This window comes from Phyllobates terribilis, unplaced genomic scaffold (genome assembly GCF_046119375.1).
Source record: "Phyllobates terribilis strain yellow unplaced genomic scaffold, ASM4611937v1 Scaffold_5__5_contigs__length_657084704, whole genome shotgun sequence".
In the NCBI taxonomy this organism is placed as follows: Eukaryota; Metazoa; Chordata; class Amphibia; order Anura; family Dendrobatidae; genus Phyllobates; species Phyllobates terribilis.
Genome location: NW_027362765.1, coordinates 105,920,876 through 105,937,472, shown reverse-complemented (window position 1 = coordinate 105,937,472; position 16,597 = coordinate 105,920,876). Strand labels below are relative to the sequence as shown.

General features: G+C 44.8%; 1 protein-coding gene across 7 annotated transcripts in view; it reads right to left on the bottom strand.

Moving 5' to 3' along the window:
- BCAS4 (breast carcinoma amplified sequence 4) overlaps positions 1 to 16,597 on the bottom strand; it is a 51,408-nt gene that overhangs the window by 23,935 nt on the left and 10,876 nt on the right. The window lies entirely within an intron of this gene.

Here is a 16,597-nt window from a genome sequence, read left to right as displayed (position 1 = left end):
TTAGCTTAGTTTCTTAGCATAGTAAAGTGTTTCTATATGTTTTCTTCAGATATGCCTCGTTGTTGCATTAACAAAGAGGATAGTTTTTGCTACATGTGCAAAGAAGTCACTTTTGTCTCGCAAAGGTGAAACTTGATAAGGAAAGCCTACAACCAGTATTTTGGCTACAGAATAAGAAATCAGGACAAGAGTTGGGCTGTTTGTCTTCTCTCCTGCATTCCTCGGTTGTCCTGAACACCCTGTCCATGTCCCGAACTATGGAATAAAGGACTGAAATATTTTTTAATGGATTGGTGAGTGCCGTCTTCTTATTCTTTTATGCTTGATACTAAATGTCTTTTGGCAGAGCACCCAAGCACATTGGATGTACCGCATAACTTGCATGGCTGGACATTAACGGACATAATAAAGTCGGTTGTTTGATGCCAATATACTTCTCTGATTTGCTGCAATAGATGTGCATCACATCTTACCCAGTGGTTACATGGGAAGAGGCAATCTATGCCTTTTGCAGTCCCAATGATCTAGAGAGAGCCAACCGATAAGACTAACAATTGCTATTTCTGTATGGTGCCCTTCATTAGGAAAGGAGTTTCAAGGGAGAAATGGACTTTACAGTATCCAAACATTCCATCTGCAATACGCCCAGTATCATATACAGAAGAACTGCTGGTTCCAAAAACACCAGAAACATTTTCAGTAGAGTCAAGTGAGGAAGATGAGGGCGCTTGGTGTCATGAAGCATCTTCCTCTCACAACCCAGACTTTCTATCAACAACCTGAACTGAACCACACCTTATAACACAAAGTGAACTGAACGATCTTGTTCGAGATTTGGATCTGCCCAAGAGTAAGGCTGAGCTCTTAGGTTCCAGGCTACAGCAGCGGAATCTCCTAGTGGGCGATATTTGGATTTCTTTGTTCCGTAACCGTAATAAAGATCTTGTTCAATACTTCTTCATGGAGGGGGATCTTGTGGCATGCAACAACAGCGACAGTTTAATGTAAGCTCTGAAGATTAGTCATAATCCAGAGCAATGGAGGCTCTTCATCGATTCGTCCCAAACAAGCCTAAAAGCTGTCTTGCTGTATAATGGCAACATGCTACCTTCAATTCCAGTTGGTTATACAGTCTACATAAAAAGAACATGGACCGCATCTCCAAAAAATCATACATTGATCTAATGCCTCTCAGCAAAAATATATATAACTGAACACGAGGTTCTTAGTTTAACATTCTGATCAGACTGTATGAAGCCCACTGCCACGTCACGGCGAACCTCTCAGTGGGTCCTAATTTTTATTGCCTTAAAGGAGCAGGCTTTGCGCTAACCACTGCTGCAGCGACAATGCACCAGCAGGGCGTCCATTGTTGCTGTGGCTTTGTGCTGGTGAGGCGGTGCGGTCTGGAGTCATAGGGACTCAGTCTTGCAGAAAGGGTGCTGAGAGCCATCAGGCCGCCCGCCCTGCTGGTGTACTGTCGCTGTGGCGGTGGTTAGCGCACGACGGCGCTCCATTAAGGCAATAAAACGTAGGACCCACTAAGAGGTTCACTGTGACGAAGCAGTGGGCTTCATACAGTCTGATCAGAATGTTAAACTAAGAACCTCATGTTCAGTTATATATATTTTTGCCGAGAAGCATTAGATCAATGTATGATTTTTGGAGGTGCTGTCCATTCTCTTTTTTTCAGCGTATTGCATATACAGTCTACATGGAAGAAACCTATGACAACATGAAACAGCTGTTGAGGTGCCTTAACTATGACCCACTTGTGGCCTCTCTTGGTGACTTAAAGGTGGTTGTCCTCTTACTTGGTCTCCAGGTGGATACACAAAGTAGTGCTGCTTTCTGTGTGAGTGGGATAGTCGTGCAAGAGAATATCACTACAATAAAAGAGACTGACCTCTCCAACATTCACTTCAGCCAGGAAAGAGTAAAAATGTCCTGCATTCAGCACTTGTTGACCCACATAAGATTTTGTTACCACCATAGCATATCAAGTTGGGCCTAATGAAGAACTTTGTAAAGGCAATAGATAAAAATGCTAAACATTCAAGTATCTCATTGATACATTTCCAAGGTTGAGTGAGACAAAGATAAAGGAAGGAGTCTTTACTGGACCTCAGATTCTTAAGCTTCTTCAAGATGAAGAGTTTCTCCGTTTGTTGTAGGGCAAAGAAAAGGCTGCATGGGTAGCATTCGCATTAGTGGTAACAAATTTTTGGAAAACTCAAGAGCAGGTAACTATCAAGAGTTGGTGGAAAATCTCTTCAAAACATGTAAGGATCTTGACTGTAACATGTCCTTAAAGACTCATTTCTTACATTCGCATCTAGACTTTTTTGTTCCACCAAACTGTAGAGCAGTGAGCAACGAGCACTGTGAGAGATTTCACCAAGATATTGCAGCTATGGAAAAAATATATCAAAGAAAATGGAATCCATCAATGCTTGCAGATAACTGTTGGACAATGGTAAGAGATGATCAGATGCAGGAGTACAAGAGACAAGCAAAAAAGAGTTTTCAAAGAAGGAGGACCAAATTTTATAGTGCAATTTCTGTAACTTTATAATTCGCAACAGTGTTTAGACAGGTTTTAGTTATTTGAATTGTTGCCAAGTTTCCTCTAAATAAATAGCAGAAAATTGGCAAAACAAAATATTCTGCATCTTTATATTTGCAAAAATAATAATGTTTCAAAGTACTGAAACTTTTCTGCATTAATTATATGTAGCAGCAAAAGGAAAACTCTGATATCATAGAAACAAGAGCCAACTAGACATTTTCATCCTTAGATTTCAATTCAGGAGGTCAAAATCATTAAGAAATGGCTGATTTCATAACTGAACCTGACAACTTTTGAAAATATGTAGAACAGTGTAATGTAGTAGATGTTACCTGCAGTCCTATGTAATATTACAGATAACATAGTGATAACTGAGTAGGGATAATGTAGTAGATGTTACCTTCAGTCATATGTAACACTAAAGATAATATAGTTTTAACTTAGAGTACAGGTAATGTAGTAGTGTAATGTAGCAGTCGTATGTAACACCATAGATAACGCTTGTATCAAATGATAAACTCTGTACACCTCAATGTATCAAAGGTTTTGTTAATAGAAGGATTGAAATATTATTCCCCGCACTTTTTAAGATCTCTGCTTGCTGTCATTCCATGGTAGGCTCCAGTGCATCTTTCCAGTGGACACAATTCTATCCCTGGTCATGTAATGGGCACTCAGGTGCAGGGCTTGTTCCAGGATACAGCTCTCGTGAGTGTACGGAGATGGCCCATGTGTCCCCTTCACATTGTCAGGAAATGTGGCTGGTTCCCAGATATAACACCACCAGTGTCCTGAAAATGATGGAACCCACTAGAAGCCCAGCGCAACCACTGAGGGGTTAACCATGATCTCATTCTGCAACAGATATCAATGTCCTGTCTACAACATGGCGAACGTCTCGTCCAATGTATTCATACATCTACTGCTCGGGGATGATGTGAAATCACACAACCAACGCCAGACTGCGGCTCAGGAGCCTGGAGGGTAAAACGTGCCCTGTTCACATCAGAAAACGGAGGGGGAGGGGGCTGCACTGAAACAAGACACTACTCAGAGCTGTGGAAGAGAGACCACCTGAGAGGCACCAAGATGAAGGGGGGATGGAGGGGCAGGATGGCAGCACAGTGGAGATGGACACGTATCACAAGAGCAACGAACAACAATCTCCTCCAGGGACAATGCTGTTGAGCCGCTGTATCTAAGCTTATCATGCGTGGTACTGCCTGCTAAGCCTGTCACGTGTCATACTGCCTGCTGAGGCCTGTATCAAAGCTTGGCGTGTGACTGTCAGCTGAGCCACAATATCTAATCCATATTGTATCTCAGAACCACACAGCTCTGTATAGATACAGGAAACATTGTAAGATGTAGCTGTACTGCTCAATGCGACTGCAGAACAGGAAGTGTGAGGCGCATAATAAAATTCCTTCCTCCGTGCCGCCGTTTGTGCCTCAAATAGTTTCACATGAAGTTCTTAAAATCTAGATACATTTTGTCAGTGGACATTTCCAGAGTGACTCCTGGCTGTGACATCACTGCTTCTCCAAAATATGTTATATACTATGATGGTGACATCACTGCGTTACTACTATAAGTTATATACTCCGACTGTAATAAAACTGGTCTAAGATATGTGACATCACTGCTCTCTCATAATATGTCATATACTACAGCTATGACATCACTGCTCTCTCCTATGTGATATACTAGAGCTATGACATCACTGCTCTCTCATATATCATATACAACTATGACATCACTGCTGTCATATCATATACTACAGCTATGACATCCCTGCTCTCTCATGTGTGATATACTAGAGCTATGACATCACTGCTCTCACATATTATATCATATACTACAGCTATGACATCACTGCTCTCTCATATTATATCATATACTTCAGCTATGACATCACTGCTTTCTCATATATCATATACTACAGCTATGACATCACTGCTCTCTCATATTATATCATATACTTCAACTATGACATCACTGCTTTCTCATATATCATATACTACAGCTATGACATCACTGCTCTGTCATGTGTGATATACTAGAGCTATGACATCATTGCTCTCACATATATCATATACTTCAGCTATGACATCACTGCTTTCTCATATATCATATAGTACAGCTATGACATCACTGCTCTCTCATATTATATCATATACTTCAGCTATGACATCACTGCTCTGTCATATCATATACTACAGCTATGACATTCCTGCTCTCATATGTGATATACTAGAGCTATGACATCACTGCTCTCACATATTATATCATATACTAGAGCTATGACATCACTGCTCTCACATATTATATCATATACTACAGCTATGACATCACTGCTATCACATATTATATCATATACTACAGCTATGACATCACTGCTTTCTCATGTCATATACTACAGCTATGACATTCCTGCTCTCATATGTGATATACTAGAGCTATGACATCACTGCTCTCACATATTATATCATATACTAGAGCTATGACATCACTGCTCTCACATATTATATCATATACTACAGCTATGACATCACTGCTCTCTCATATTATATCATATACTACAACTATGACATCACTGCTCGCTCACATTATATCATATACTATAGCTATGACATCACTGCTCTCACGTTATATCATATTCTACAGCTATGACATCACTGCTCTCACATATCATATACAGTACAGACCAAAAGTTTGGACACACCTTCTCATTTAAAGATTTTTCTGTATTTTCATAACTATGAATATTGTACATTCACACTGAAGGCATCAAAACTATGAATTAACACATGTGGAATTATATACTTAACAAAAAAGTGTGAAACAACTGAAAATATGTCTTATATTCTAGGTTCTTCAAAGTAGCCACCTTTTGATTAGATGACTGCTTTGCACACTCTTGGCATTCTCTTGATGAGCTTCAAGAGGTAGTCACCGGAAATGGTCTTCCAACAATCTTGAAGGAGTTCCCAGAGATGCTTAGCACTTGTTGGCCCTTTTGCCTTCACTCTGCGGTCCAGCTCACCCCAAACCATCTCGATTGAGTTCAGGTCTGGTGACTGTGGAGGCCAGGTCATCTGGCGTAGCACCCCATCACTCTCCTTCTTGGTCAAATAGCCCTTACACAGCCTGGAGGTGTGTTTGGGGTCATTGTCCTGTTGAAAAATAAATGATGGTCCAACTAAACGCAAACCGGATGGAATAGCATGCCGCTACGAGATGCTGTGGTAGCCATGCTGGTTCAGTATGCCTTCAATTTTGAATAAATCCCCAACAGTGTCACCAGCAAAGCACCCCCACACCATCACACCTCCTCCTCCATGCTTCACGGTGGGAACCAGGCAAGTAGAGTCCATCCGTTCACCTTTTCTGCGTCGCACAAAGACACGGTGGTTGTAACCAAAGATCTCAAATTTGGACTCATCAGACCAAAGCTCAGATTTCCACTGGTCTAATGTTCATTCCCTGTGTTCTTTAGCCCAAACAAGTCTCTTCTGCTTGTTGCCTGTCCTTAGCAGTGGTTTCCTAGCAGCTATTTTACCATGAAGGCCTGCTGCACAAAGTCTCCTCTTAACAGTTGTTGAAGAGATGTGTCTGCTGCTAGAACTCTGTGTGGCATTGACCTGGTCTCTAATCTGAGCTGCTGTTAACCTGCGATTTCTGAGGCTGGTGACTCGGATAAACTTATCCTCAGAAGCAGAGGTGGCTCTTGGTCTTCCTTTCCTGGGGCGGTCCTCATGTGAGCCAGTTTCTTTGTAGCGCTTGACGGTTTTTGCAACTGCACTCGGGGACACTTTCAAAGTTTGCCCAATTTTTCAGACTGACTGACCTTCATTTCTGTAAGTAATGATGGCCACTCGTTTTTCTTTACTTAGCTGCTTTTTTCTTGCCATAATACAAATTCTAACAGTCTATTCAGTAGGACTATCAGCTGTGTATCCACCTGACTTCTGCACAACACAACTGATGGTCCCAACCCCATTTATAAGGCAAGAAATTCCACTTATTAAACCTGACAGGGCACACCTGTGAAGTGAAAACCATTTCCGGTGACTACCTCTTGAAGCTCATCAAGAGAATGCCAAGAATGTGCAAAGCAGTCATCAAAGCAAAAGGTGGCTACTTTGAAGAATCTAGAATATGAGACATATTTTCAGTTGTTTCACACTTTTTTGTTAAGTATATAATTCCACATGTGTTAATTCATAGTTTTGATGCCTTCAGTGTGAATGTACAATTTTCATAGTCCTGAAAATACAGAAAAATCTTTAAATGAGAAGGTGTGTCCAAACTTTTGGTCTGTACTGTACTACAGCTATGACATCACTGCTTTCCTACTAAAAGTTATATATGATATCACTATGACATGACATCACCACTCACAGTATAGTGTATACTACAGTTTTGACATCACTGCTCTAATAATTTATTCTTACTATAGTATATATTACAGCTGCCACATTACTGCTGACTACATAGATCATATACACTGATCAGCCATAAACATTACAACCACTGATGGGTGAAGTGAATACCGTTGATTATCTAGTTACAAATGGCACGGTGGGATACATCAGGCAGTGAATGAACATACATATACATATATATATATATATATATATATATATATATATATATATATATATTTATTTATCTGCAGCATGCGGTCTGAGGCTCGACGAGGCAGGCATAATCTAGTGTTGTCATCGCGCCTGCTGCGCCAAGTGTCAGACGCACAGGCTGAATGGCAGAGGAGGGAGTCATCGGTTCTCTCCTCCACCGTTCGATTCAATAGTATCTGCCTCCATAGGAGATGAAATTCAGACAGAAGCAGGGGAAGCCCGACTCAGGAGTCCCATAGCGGCTGTGTGGTCTGCCGTTATGGATGACCCAGAAGGAGAGGCCAGGGCCCACTAGATGAATCTCCAGTCCTCCGGTGGGCAAATCCAACACAGTTGGTGAGTACTTAAAAATAGTAGTCCAAGAAAGGGCAACCACTAAATCTGTCATATAGTCATGGGCACCCAAGGCTCATTGATGCAGTTGATGAGGATGAGGAGATGTAGCCACAAACTAGTCAAGGTGCCCATGCTGACCCATATTCACCACTGAAAGCACCTACAACAGGCATCTGAACATCGGAAATGGACCGGGAAGCAATAAAAGTTGGCTTTGTCAAGTCAATAGAGGCAGTGTGATGCTTTTGGGTAAAATTCTGCTGGGAAACTTTGGCTCCTGGCATTGACATCTACCCCCTACCTAAACATTATAATTTGTGGGATGTGCTGGAGAAACAAGTCTGATTTGTAGAGGCTGCACCTCACAACATAAGGTTGTCTGCTGCCAGCATCTTGATCCAAGATAGAGGATACCTTCAGAAATCTCGTGGAGTCTACGTTTTGATGGGTCAAAGCTTTTACAGCGGCACAAGAGGGATCTGATTCTACTCAATATTAAGGAGTAACCGCTGTGAATTCATAAATCAATAGTACACGTGAAAATAAGCAACTTTGTAATATATCTTATAAGAAAAATCTTTTTCTTTTCGCCTCCTGGACCGATCATTCATTCTCAATTCATGGGTAGAATCTGTCTTCAGACTTTCCCATTACTGAGATGGGAGATGGCAGTTGCTGCTTTTAAAATTCTATGGAGAGAGGAGCCAGAGGCAAAGACAGACATTCTGATGCAAGTTTTCCTTGAAAGGACAGTTCTCCATAGAACTTTATGAGCACCAACTGTCATCTTCTATCTCAGTAATGGGAAAATCAGTTTTCACTAGTGTTGAGCAAGCACTAAAATGCTCGGGTGCTCAAAGCTCGGGCCGAGCTCACCGTGATACTCGGGTGCTCGACCCGAGCAACGAGCCCAATGTTAGTCTATGGGAGACCCAAGCATTTTTGCGGCGGCACCCCTGGCAGTCTGTAGAAAGCCTAAAAAGTGCCCAAAATGATAGTGACAGTGTTCAAAAGAAATGGGGACAGCATGGGCATCGCCCCAGGAAGCATTTCTGACCCCCAGGTCACTGCTGACAACAACGTGGTCAGAGGTATTAAGCCACTTTTAAGGGCTCACAATAAAATGTTCAAAAACTAAACTGAAAGTGCTTTCCTGTGAAATATGTTAAGGAACTTCCTTTCCAGGGTAAAGACTTGTGTATAAGGTAAAATAAATAACTAAAAACAAAAATACTCCTCCACACCTTGGGCTATGTTCACAAGTAGCATTTTTTATGCGTTTTTGCACTTTTGTATTGCATTCAACCATGACAAATGCATTCACCGGGAAATGTCATTTTAACATTTTACAAACTTATCTGGCCATGTACTGTGTGACATATGCATACAGTGCTGAAAAGACATGGGAACAGCATGGGGAAGACCCCTGGAAGCATCTCTGACACCCAGGTCACTCCATCAGGGGAGTTGAGAGTGCCAAGGTGAGGAGCATGATGATGATAGAAGTTAGCATCTGTTTTGTTTTTTGGAATGCAAGCATAAGTGTGCAACCTGCCACCCATCCACTCCCAGGCTGCAATACCATACTGCTAGCTTGCACTTGAAATGGGGCCTTTTAGTTTGGAGGAGGCCGAAGCTGGCCACTACTTCATGGCTGCTTCAGCAGCGAGGTATCCATACTCAGTCCCCAGCCGCCCGGCGGCCGGGTGTCCATGCTCGGTCTCCAGCCGCCTGGGGGCGGCTGGGTGTCCATAAACGGTCCCCAGCCTCCCCTATTTCTCCGCTGAACTTCCCCCACACTTTTCTTAGCCTGGCCTGCTTTAGGGCAGCATTGGACGAGCTCACCCAAGAACCAGACTCCTCCGGTGGGCCCTGGCTTCTCCATCAGGGGAGTTGAGAGTGCCAAGGTGAGGAGCATGATGATGATGATAGAAGTTAGCATCTGCTTTATTTTCTTGGAATGCAAGCGCATGTATGTAGTAGCGGCTAGGCCTGAGGTAGTCAGCGTTTTGGCGCATATCCTAACTCCTCCGAGGATGGCTGGATGTTTTCATGCTACTATCCCAGTTCTATGACTCCCATTAAAACAAAGCTTCAAGTGATGAATGATGGATGAGGTGGTGGCAAAGGAGAAAGAGCAGGAGGAACAGGGACCATTCACATCAATATCAGGCCAGTCAACCACACATGTCTTGTAGGATATGTTACTGTACCAAAAGGAGCAGTTCGGCTACACAGTTATAGGGCATGAAGTGAGTGCAATGCCTAACAAAAATTTCGAGGCACTCCAATGCCCCTTTGAAGTGACATGGAGCTCAGAGGGCCTTAACTAAACCGTTTTTTCCATTTATAGCAACTGGGTCTCCTGTGCACTGTTGGCCTAAGCAGTGAATGGAAGGCTTTCCAAAAATTATGAGGAACTGCAATGCCCCTTGAAACAGATGTGGATTACAGCATACTAAAAACCTTCTACCCATTATTGGAGAGTGGGTCTCCCTTAGTGTTCGCCTATGCATTGAAAAGCAAAAGCTGACTAAAATTAGGAGGAAATGCAATCCCCGTTGGAAGAATGGTGGAGGTCGCAGTGGAATAAAAGACAATATCAATGCCCCTTGGAAAAGTGGTGGAGGTCGCAGTAGCTTAACAAGACGGTTTTAATGCCCCTTGGAAGAGACGTGGAGGTCGCAGTGGAATAAAAAGACAATATCAATGCCCCTAGGAAAAGTGGTGGAGGTCGCAGTAGCTTAACAAGACGGTTTTAATGCCCCTTGGAAGAGAGGTGGAGGTTGCAGTAGCTTAACAAGACGGTTTTAATGCCCCTTGGAAGAGACGTGGAGGTCGCAGTGGAATAAAAAGACAATATCAATGCACCTGGGAAAAGTGGTGGAGGTCGCAGTAGCTTAACAAGACGGTTTTAATGCCCCTTGGAAGAGAAGTGGAGGTTGCAGTAGCTTAACAAGACGGTTTTAATGCCCCTTGGAAGAGACGTGGAAGTCGCAGTGGAATAAAAAGACAATATCAATGCCCCTGGGAAAAGTGGTGGAGGTCGCAGTAGCTTAACAAGACGGTTTTAATGCCCCTGGGAAAAGTGGTGGAGGTCTCAGTAGCTTAACAAGATGGTTTTAATGCCCCTTGGAAGAGACGTGGAGGTCGCAGTGGAATAAAAAGACAATATCAATGCCCCTGGGAAAAGTGGTGGAGGTCGCAGTAGCTTAACAAGACGGTTGTAATGCCCCTTGGAAGAGACGTGGAGGTCGCAGTGGAATAAAAAGACAATATCAATGCACCTGGGAAAAGTGGTGGAGGTCACAGCAGCTTAACAAGACAGTTTAAATGCCCCTTGGAAGAGCCATGCAGTACAGCATCTTAAAAACATTATTCCCATTATTGGGGAGTGAGTCTCCCATAGTCTTTGCCTATGCCTTCCAAGCAAAAGCTGCCAAAAATTAGGACGGAGGAACTTGCAATGCTGGCAACACGGACCAATGTCACCCTGGTGGTATAGTGGTGGTGGAGGCTGAGGATAAGGAGAAGAGCAAAATACAGCCAAAATGAGGAAGCGTATACCCATGTGTGGGTGTGAAGCGGTGCATGGGAATACACCTCCCGAAATAACACAGTGGATTTGACTTTATGCTACTCTGCTGTCATTGGGTGGTGATGAGAAGTCTGGCCCAATCCAGCCCTTGTTCATTTTGATAAAGGTCAGCTTGTCAGCATTGTCAGTTGACAGGTGAGTGCGCTTATCTGTTATAATTCCGCTAGCGGCACTAAAAACACGCTCCGATAACACGATAGCGGCAGGGCAAGCCAGGACCTCCAAGGCGTACAGAGCGAGTTCATTCCAAGTGTCCAGCTTGGATACCCAAAAATTGAAAGGCACAGAGGAATCACAGAGGACGCTGGTACGGTCGGCAAGGTACTCCCTCACCATCTTTTGAAACTTTCCACTCCTTGTGAGAGTACCCCGCGCCTCAGGGACTGTAAGCTGGGCGGGTCCCGGAAAACTGTCCCAGAACGTTGACAGTGTTCCCCTGCCTCTGCTGGATTGGAGTTGCGTCTCTCTCGCCTGTACGCCTTGGTTGGGCAACGAACTGTGACCTCTGCCGCTAGCGTGTTCAGATGGGAATTTTTTTAACAGTTCTGCAGCAAGGGCCTTCTGGTACTGCCCCATTTTTGTAGACCTCTCCACCTCAGGAATAAGAGAGTGCAAGTTCTCCTTGTAGCGGGGGTCTAAAAGTGTCACCAACATTTTGACAACACGAGGGTCACGGTTAAGGCAGTGTAACAAAGTCAGCCATGCGTGCCAGACTGGTAACGGGCAAGACTTCCGTGTCCTCACCAAGATGACGACTGACCATGCTCTCCTCCTCCTCATCCTCCTCCCCCCTGTCCTCAGGCCACCCACGCTGAACCGACGGTATGACAGTTGTACAGGCACTACCGTCTACAGCGCATGATACCAGCTCCTGTTCTTCTTCCTCCTCCTCTCCCTCATTGTCCCCCAATGCACGTTGGGATGAGATGAAGCTGGGCTGTGTGTAATCGCCCGCTACGGCTTCTTGATCCATCTCATCATACTCTGGCTGCAATGCCTCCTCTTTAATTCTCTGCTGAGAGCGTTGCAAAAGACAGACAAGTGGGATGCTGACGCTAATGATGGCGTCATCGCCACTCACCATCTTGGTGGACTCCTCAAAGTTTGTCAGGATGGTACACATGTCAGACATCCAGGTCCACTCCTGAGGTCTTATGTGTGGAGTCTGACCTGAATATCGACGGCCTTGTTGCAGCTAGTACTCCACAACTGCTCTCTTCTGCTCACAAATCCTTTGCAACATGTAGGGGGTAGAGTTCCAACGTGTGGGGACATCACACACCAGTCGGTGTGCCGGAAGCTGCAAACGCTGCTGCAACACAGCAAGGGCGGCGGAAGCCGTAGCCGACTTGCGAAAATGAGCTGACAGGCGGCGTACTTTTACGAGCAGATCTGGCAACTCGGGATACGATTTAAGAAACCGCTGAACCACGAGGTTAAGCACATGAGCCAGGCATGGTACGTGTGTGATCTCACCTCGCCTCAGAGCCGCCACCAGGTTACGGCCATTGTCACACATGACCATGCCTGGATGTAGGTTCAGCGGTCTCAGCCACAGATCTGCCTGCTCTTTCACAGCTGTCCACAACTCACAAGCAGTGTGAGGTTTATCACCTAAGCTTATGAGTTTCAGCACAGCCTGTTGCCGCTTGGCTGAGGCAGTACTTCAGTGCTTCCAGCTTGTAACCGATGTGGTGATATCTGAGATGGAGGCTGAACATGAGGAGGATGATGCGCAGGAGCTGTACACTGTGGAGGCAACTCTGACTGACATAGGGCCCGCAATCCGCGGTGTGGGGAGGATGTGTTCTGTCCCAAGGTCCGACTGGGTCCCGGCTTCCACTATGTTTACCCAGTGTGCCGTCAGGGAGATGTACTGTCCCTGACCACAAGCACTTGTCCACGTGTCCGTTGTCAGGTGGACTCTCCCAGTAATTGCGTTGTTGAGGGCACGGCAGATGTTTTGAGACACGTGCTTGTGTAGTGCGGGAATGGCACACCGGGCAAAATAGTGTCGGCTGGGGACCAAGTACCGAGGGACGGCCACCGCCATAAGGTTGCGGAAGGATTCCGTCTCCACCAGCCTAAAAGGCAGCATTTCCAACGCAAGCAGTCGTGAAATGTGCGAATTTAGGACTGTGGCCTGTGAGGCGTTGGCTGCGAATATGTGTTTTCATTCAAAGCTCTGGGATATGGACAATTGAACGCTGCGGTGGGACGTGGACGTTGATGCTGTTTCTTGAGAAACTGCTATAACAAGTGAAGACTGAGAAGAGGGGGCATCTTTGCATGCAATATGGACAGGGGATTGCCTTGCACGCACAACAGGGGGTTCTATCACACGCACAACAGCGGAAGAAGCAGTGGTGACACCCGCTGACACTTGTCGTGGACCCTGGGGTTCGCCCCACAAAGTCGGCTGCTTTGCTGCCATGTGCCTGATCATGCTGGTGGTGGTCAGGCTCGTAGTTTTGTCACTCCTGCTGATGCTGGCATGGCAGGTGGTACAAATGGCCTTTTTGGGGTTATCAGCAGAGTCTTTAAAAAAATTCCAGACTCTGGAAGACCTACCGGTTGTACTGGCAACGTACCTCGTGTTGGTGTTACGGGGAACTGTTTTCCGCCTTCTGTGTGCGGCCACCACACTGCTTCTTCCTGCCTGTTGGGGTACTCTGCCTTCCTCCCCCTGTGTGCTGCTGGCCTCGCTCTGCGTGTCCTCCTGCCACGTTGGGTCAGTTACTAGATCATCCACCACCTCCTCCTCTTCCACTTGCGCACCACTATCCTCCTCCTCACTTCGTGGCAATTGTGTCTCGTCATCGTCCACCTCTTGTGACAAATTGCCAGCGTCGACTTCCTGTGGATGTGGCTGTTCAAATATTTGGGCATCGCTACATGGGATCTCCTCTTCCACCACTTCAAGCGGAACAGGCGAGGGGCATAAATATGGAAATGGACCAGTGAACAGCTCTTCAGAGTGTCCAAGTGTGGGATCAGTTGCTGTCTGACTGTTATGATCTGCAACATGTACTAAGGAAAGATAGGGGAAAGCTGTCCCTACAGTAAGACTAAGCTGAATCCCTACGATGTAGAGGGCTGCCTGTTCCTAGTGAACAGACCCGCCTTAGTCCTCGGCTAGTCTGAACGAAGACCTATAGATTTAAGGGAGGGGTCCCTAAATGAACTAAGGACTGGGACAAAAATGGGCCACCTCCTAATCAGAAGTTGTTGCAGAGCAAAAAAAGACAAACTGACAAAAAGTACTAGATGTCCCAGAGGACCAAGCGAACTTGACAGAGAAAGGCACAGAAGCACCAGGCTAGAGAGACAGTAGAACACTGAAGTCCAGCACAGCCAGGAGGGCGGAGCTGGAATATAAAGGCAGATGGTCACATGACCGCAAACCACAAGATAGAAAAACAAACAGGAGGGTTCTAACACTGACGACACTTGGCATGGTGGGAGGAAGGAGCATCAGAGTGAGGAGGAGTATGCGGTCGAGACTCACGGCTACTAAAACTTGACTGTGTGGAAGACAGACCGGAGGGGGTGGTGCCCAGGTAGCTAGAAGTATTATCTGCTATCCAATTAATAACCTGTTCACACTGATCAGTTCGCAATACTGGTGTTGTAGTGTGGTTCCCTAGTAATTCGGTCAAGAAGTGGGAGCGAGAAGATGTGGCTGTTGGTTGTGGCACATTTTCACCTTGGCCACGGCCCCGTCCTCTACACGCACCATCACCAGAAAGTCCAGTTCCACGCGCCTTGCCCATTGTAAATGAAGTAAAATAGCTTACACTCGCACTATCAATGGAAAAAGGGTAACAAAAAGGAGATTAGAACCGTGGAAGAGGAAAACCACAGTTCTATTTGTCTGGCCTACACCAGAATCTTTTAAACAGATATATTTGTGACTGAACAGTCAGGGAGACACTATTACTGTTTTTTTTTTACGTAAAACAGGCCAAAAGCTGGATAATACAAAGATTTGAACCGTGGAACTGCAAAAACCACAGTTCTAATTTACTGGCGTATACCAGACTTTTTTAAATAGATATATTTGGGGCTGAACAGTCAGGGAGACACTATTACAGTTTTTTTTTACGGCAAAAAATGCCAAAAGCAGGATAATACAGAGATTTGACCCGTGGAACTGCAAAACCACAGTTATAGTTATGTGGCGTACACCAGACTCTTTTAAACAGATATTTTGGTGTCTGAACAGTCAGGGAGACACTATTACAGTTTTTTTCACAGCAAAAAATGCAAAAAGCAGGATAATACAAAGATTTAACCCGTGGAACTGCAAAACCGCAGTTATAGTTATGTGGCCTACACCAGACTCTTTTAAACAGATATATTGGGGTCTGACCAGTCAGGGAGACACTATTACAGTTTTTTTAACGGCAAAAAATGACAAAAGCAGGATAATACAGAGATTTGACCCGTGGAACTGCAAAACCACAGTTCTATTTTTCTGGCCTACACCAGACTCTTTTAAACAGATATATTGGTGTCTGAACAGTCACAGACACACTCAATTTTTTTTTGGGGGGGGGATACCAAAAGGTTAATAAGACGCATATTTGGACAGTCTGACTGAGGGAAAAAAAATACAGGATTTAGATGAAAAAAAATAAAAATTTTCCTGGCCCCTGACACCAGGGTGATAAGTCTAGCAATTTGACCAGCAGGAGCACACAGGACTGTAATGCAGCGTTTGCTGGTATAACCACTGTGTCTCCTATACAGCCTGCCTGCCTGATATCTGGGATGGATATTAGTCCTGAGAAGGACTGTTTGTTTGATTTGGCAGCCTTTAGAGACCCTACACTACCTATTTCGCACTATATATCTCTCCCTAACTCAGCAGCACTGACCCTACACTGTCTGATCCCGGGCGACTGTGTCCAAGATGGCGGCGCCCGGTTTTAAATACTCGAGGTGACGCTGTGCGGCCAGCCAATCACTGTAATGCCCACAAACAACATGGCTGCGGCATTACAGGACGGAGAGCCGAGCTCCCGCCCGAGTAACCCGGAAATGCTCAGTGCTCGCCGAACATCCCGAATAGCGTGATGCTCGGGCGAGTAACGAGCAGTGTCGAGCATGCTCGCTCAACACTAGTATTCACTGAAGACAGATTTTACCTGTGAATTGAGAATAATTTTGAGTATGAATGAACAGTCAAGGAGGAGAAAGAAGAGGATTTCTTTAATAAGATATATTACAAAGTTTCTTATTTTCACGCGTACTATTGATTCCGAACAAAATAAAAAAAATTCAATTGACGGTTACTTTTTAAGCTGATTAGTTTACAGCTCTGACAGCACATATTTTTCTATAGTAAAATAAACATTATGACGAGTATTAGCCTGACACTCCTCACAGAGCAAACAGCTGTCTGACTGCACATCACCCTGCTCTGTGGGAGGGAACACAAAACATGAA